Source organism: Portunus trituberculatus, chromosome 24, assembly GCF_017591435.1.
Source record: "Portunus trituberculatus isolate SZX2019 chromosome 24, ASM1759143v1, whole genome shotgun sequence".
Lineage (NCBI taxonomy): Eukaryota > Metazoa > Arthropoda > Malacostraca > Decapoda > Portunidae > Portunus > Portunus trituberculatus.
In genome coordinates this window covers 19,379,489-19,384,781 of record NC_059278.1, presented here as the reverse complement: position 1 = coordinate 19,384,781, position 5,293 = coordinate 19,379,489, and the positions used below count along the sequence as shown (strand labels likewise).

At 46.5% G+C, this 5,293-nt stretch overlaps 1 protein-coding gene across 1 annotated transcript in view; it reads left to right on the top strand.

The window, feature by feature from the left end:
- Positions 1 to 2,657: 2,657 nt before the first annotated feature.
- The window catches only part of LOC123508131 (phospholipase A2-like), a 38,949-nt gene continuing 36,313 nt past the window's right edge, over positions 2,658 to 5,293 (top strand). The window contains exon 1 of the mRNA XM_045261635.1: positions 2,658 to 2,791. The gene's annotated coding sequence lies outside the window, so the exon portion shown is untranslated. The remainder of the gene's footprint in view (positions 2,792 to 5,293) is intronic.

Below are 5,293 nucleotides of genomic sequence, written 5' to 3'. Positions count from 1 at the left end.
TTTGGTGCGTTTATGATACATTCCTTGTTGTCTTCAGCTAAACTGCCATAATGTTGCGTCTTTCCACCACCTCTCTCTCTCTCTCTCTCTCTCTCTCTCTCTCTCTCTCTCTCTCTCTCTCTCTCTCTCTCTCTACGCAAGAAGGGAGAATGGCCAAGGGCAACAAAAAATGAAAAAAAAGGTCACTGAAAAAAAGGCCATTGGGAAAAAAGTACCAATGGAAAAAAAGGGCCATTGGGAAAAGGTCCGCTGGAAAAAAAGGCCCACTGAAAAAACACTGAAAAATGGCACACTGGAAAAAAAACTCACTAGGAAAAAAGGCCCACTGGAAAAAAAGCTCACTGGAAAAAGGCACATTAGGAAAAAAGCACACTAAGAAAAAAGGCCCACTGGAAAAAGGCACACTGGAAAAAAAGGCCACTGGAAAAAAAAACCTGGAGAAAAAGGCAAACTGCAAAAAAAAAAAAAAAAAAATGGTGCGTTGATTTGAGTGTTGAGTTTTTGCGTCTTCCCTGTTGAGTCATAAGCTTCAGTGTCAAAAAGTCGCGCCTTTCGTGTCATAAGTTCAAGGTAATTGATTTGACGTCACTTAACTTCAAGACTGACGGCTACGAGTCTCCTCAAGCCCAGCCTTTCTGATGAGTGGCGCAGTGTCCCCGTGTCAAGTGCCGAATGTTTCTCTCCTTTGGCCGAGTTTAGAATTGAGTTGGTGTGAATATAACTTAGCCTCATTTCTCTGACTGCTATGTGTTTTGTGAATTGAATGGTGCCGAGAGAGAGAGAGAGAGAGAGAGAGAGATAAGCTCGTTTCAAACCTTGCTCACTTGTCCTTCCCGCTGGTGTGTCTGCGATGAACTCCATTAAAACATAAGGACAGTGTTATTTCTCATCAGTAAGTTCAGAAGTTAATGACACGTATTCAGTCAGCTCAGTACTTCAAACTATCCCTTCACTATTCCCTCCTTCGCCTCTCCTAGCTTATCTGTCTGCGAGGAACACCACTATTCCTTTCAGTATCATGACGCGTTTCCATTTACATTCTGCGCACTATTTGGTGTTTTTATGCAGCTCCAGAAACTTATGTGGGAAATTAAAATAGTGAAGATTCTGGCCATATATCTTCTGACCTCCATAAACCCTTCCAAATGTCAATAAAATCATCTAATCACACCCAAAACTCAAGGTTAAAATAGTAAAGACTGACCATTAATCTTCTGACCTTCATAAACCCTTCTTAATGTCAATAAAATCGTCTAATCACACTCAAAACTCAAGATAAAAATGCGTCCCATTACTGAAGGCGTTAACAGGAGAGAGTTATTCTGCTTACTAAATTCAAAAGTTAATTTCACGTATTCATTTGTTAGCTCAGTCCTTCAAACCACCTCGTTCCCTTTCCCTCTGCTTGTCCTTCGGGGCGTGTCTGCGTGAAGGAGCCGCTGGGTGGTGGTGGTGGCGGGAAGGTTCAGGGAGGTGGTCTTAAGGAGGATCGTGCGGCGCAGTGGCTGGTCTATACTTGACTTACAGCGACGAGATGAAAGGTTCCTATCCAGATTACGCTTCTGTCTTACTTAGGACGCCCAAGGGTGCTTCTGTGTGTCTGTGTGTGTGTGTGTGTGTGTGTGTGTGTGTGTGTGTGTGTGTGTGTGTCACTTTCATGGTGATTGCTCTGACGTGATTGGCAGTGTTGCGTTGTGTTGCTAAGTCGTGATGTTACTTTTTTTATTTTCTCCTTTCTTTCTGCTTCCTCCTCATCTCTTTCCCCTTTCTCTCTCTCTCTCTCTCTCTCTCTCTCTCTCTCTCTCTCTCTCTCTCTCTCTCTCTCCTCACATTAGCAGGTTTTTTGTGTTGAGTAAGTCGGTATTGTGTTCTTAGTTCGTTTTTCGCTTCATTTCCTCTTCATTTCTCCCTTCCCGTCCCCTTTTCATCACCTGTATCTCATCCCAGCACACCTGTCCGTTCCCACCCTTCCCCTCCACACACCTGCTTGTATTCTATATAAAACCAGTGTATTTATCTACGACCCCTCCCTCCCTCTCTCCTATCGCTGTTGTCACTCGTACACTCACTCACCAACCTGCTTCCCTTCCCTCCCCGCCACCCTCCCTTAGTGCACCTGTCCACAGCGTCAGCACTTGCTTTCCCTTCCTTGTCCCTCAACACAGTCAGTGATCAATATCGCCACAACCTTCCTCCCACACACCACTGCTCCTCCACTCTCTCACCCTTAACACTTCTCTACTAAGCTGTCAGCCGCGTGCCCGCACCTCGTCGCCGCTAACTTACGGGCACGCATCCCCTCGAGTGTTGCTGTGGGGTCAACGCAAGCTTTTGTTTTCCGTACGGCGACGCACGCGCCCTCCCCCATCCCCGCAGTCCTTCGTTCCAGCTTCTCGTTCGTTTTCACAATGTAGCGCGCCTGTCCTGACTGTCCCGACACTGCCCCTGCTCACTTGCCGCCGCTCCGCCCCGTGCTGCTGGCGACACACGGCATTTGGCGAGCTGGACCTGCACTGGATGAGAGAAAAGCTCACACACTTACACTCCAGGGCTTCGAGACTCAATCAATCGCCTATAAAAGATCCCTGCTCCTGAAAGAGATGAAAAGGAGAGAAGGAGGGAGGGAGGGAGGGAGGGAGAGGAGAGAAGGGGGGAGGGAGAGAAGGAGGGAGAGCTGCTGGTGTGCTGGCCTCGCGTGTAGCTAGTCGCCTCACTGGCCTTCCGACCGGGCCAGCGCACCCAGCATCCCTCTCCCGCGGCCTCCTCGCAACTTTGACTCATCCCCTCTGAGGTAAGCCGCTGCGGGCGTGTGTCGCGGGCGGGGCGGAAGGCGGCGGGCGGGCTGGAGCACAACACCACAAGTAGAATATAGCAAGATGAGAAGTGTAGAGTGTAGAAATCCATATTGGTTTTATGTGAGGAATCATGAAACGTGGCGGTGGTGGCTGGGAGTCTACACACACACACACACACACACACACACACACACAGGGATTAGAGCTTCCCTGTAACGCTTTCCCCAGCAGGGGTCTATGCCGTTGTAGTGCCCTGGGGGTTCTCACTAAGGAGGAGAAAAGAAGGAAGGACAGAAGGACGAGCTGAGCGTAGTGGCGGAGGAGAGAGAGAGAGAGAGAGAGAGTGAGTGAGTGAGGGGAAGGGACGCACAAACACACACGCGTTCACTGCGAATGAAATGTGAGGAAGGCACACCCGTAGAGTTGTAGAAGTAGCAATCAATACCCGCCTCTCTCTCTCTCTCTCTCTCTCTCTCTCTCTCTCTCTCTCTCTCTCTCTCTCTCTCTCTCTCTCTCTCACACACACACACACACACACACATTCCTATCCTTCTTCCTCGTCCGTGTCTTTGATCGCGGACGAAAATATGAGAAAAATGAAAAACTGAACGGTGAAAATAAGAGAATAAAATGAAGTAGAACGTGAAAGGAAGGTAAAATAGATTTCTTTTTATCAATTTTGCTCTCTCTCTCTCTCTCTCTCTCTCTCTCTCTCTCTCTCTCTCTCTCTCTCTCTCTCTCTCTCTCTCTCTCTCTCTGAGTGCCGCGAGAGAGAGAGAGAGAGAGAGTGGCAAGAAGTAATCAGATAAGTGGCAGTGTTTGATAGGGCAAGGGAGGGTAATGAGGCCATGCGAGGAGGCTTCACCAGGCTTCATTCGAACACTTGCCCAGAAAAAGAAGCTTCATTACAGTCAGGGAGAAAGAAATGATGTTTTTACGCGTCTCATTAATTTGGTTCCTATTTTTATTTATTATTTATTGGTAGTAGTAGTAGTAGTAGTAGTAGTAGTAGTAGTAGTAGTAGTAGTAGGTCAGGGAGGAGGACAAGAATGGGTCAAGGAGAACAAGTGTGGGTTAGGGAGGACAAGAATCGGTCAGGGAGGACAAGAGTGGATCAGAGAGGAGGACAAGGATGGGTTAGGGAGGACAAGGATGGGTCAGGAAGAAGGACAAGAGTGGGTGAGGAAAGACAAGGATGGATCAGGAAGAAGACAGCGTGGGTCAAGGAGGAAAAGGTGACTCAGGAGGAGGAGGGTGAGTAAGGGAGGACAATAGGGAGTTAGAGAGGAGGACAAGGGTGAATCAGGGGCGAAGGTTATGCTGCGTTAAGTGAGACAACAGGACAAAGACAGAGGGGAGTTAGATTAAGTCAGAGAGGAAAAGGGTGAAGTCAGGGAGGAAAAGGGTGAAGTCAGGGAGGAAAAGGGTGAAGTCAGGGAGGAAAAGGGTGAAGTCAGGGAGGAAAGGGTGAAGTCAAGGAGGAAAAGGGTGAAGTCAGGGAGGAAAGGGTGAAGTCAAGGAGGAAAGGGTGAAGTCAGGGAGAAGAACTAAGGTGGATAAGGAAGTACAAGTAAAAAAGGTTAGTCAGGGAGGAAAGGGTGAGTCAGGGAGGAAAGGGTGAATCAGGGAGGAGGAAAGGGTGACTCAGAAAGGAAAGGGTGAGTCAAGTGGTGCAGAAACTCAACTATAGGACAAAGTAACAGCATAAAAGAGCAACACGAAGAAAAGTAACGGGAAAAAGAGACAAGAAACCAAACTCACACTGGGGAAGGATACTCGCCCTGCACTAAGCTGGCTTGTGGGTCCCTCAGGTATCACGGGTGTCGAATCTTGAACCTCCATCAGCTGACTCTTAATTGAAGCCTTCCTGGAGCTGTTTTAGAGTTTAACTGGTTTGCTTTCACCGTATTTGTCTCTCCTCTCCATCTTCCCTTTCTCTTTGCTAGTATTCTCTCTCTCTCTCTCTCTCTCTCTCTCTCTCTCTCTCTCTCTCTCTCTCTCTCTCTCTCTCTCTCTCTCTCTCTCTCTCTCTCTCTCTTCCCCCGTTTCCTTTCCTTTCCTTTCTTTTCCTTTCTTTTCTATTCTACGTGTTTTCCTCTCTCTCTCTCTCTCTCTCTCTCTCTCTCTCTCTCTCTCTCTCTCTCTCTCTCTCTCTCTCTCTCTCTCTCTCTCTCTCTGTTTCTTTTATTTGTTTTTCTTGCATATTTTTTGTCTTTTTATTATTTGTTTTATTTATTTATTTTATTTATTGGTTGCACGTTTTTTTTTTCTTTTTGTATTTTGTTTGTTCTTTAACTTTTCTGGTTTTTGTATGTATCTAGTTTTTCTATTTCTTTTTTTTCTTCTTTTTCTTTCTTTTTTCTTGTGTCTGTTGTACAATGTTCCTTTTTTCCCTCTTCTCCTTTGTTCTGTAGTTTGTTTTTCCTTTTCTAACTTTTTTTTTTTTTTTCTCAACCTTCATTGTGTGTGCATTTTTCTAAGCAACTCCTATATTACCT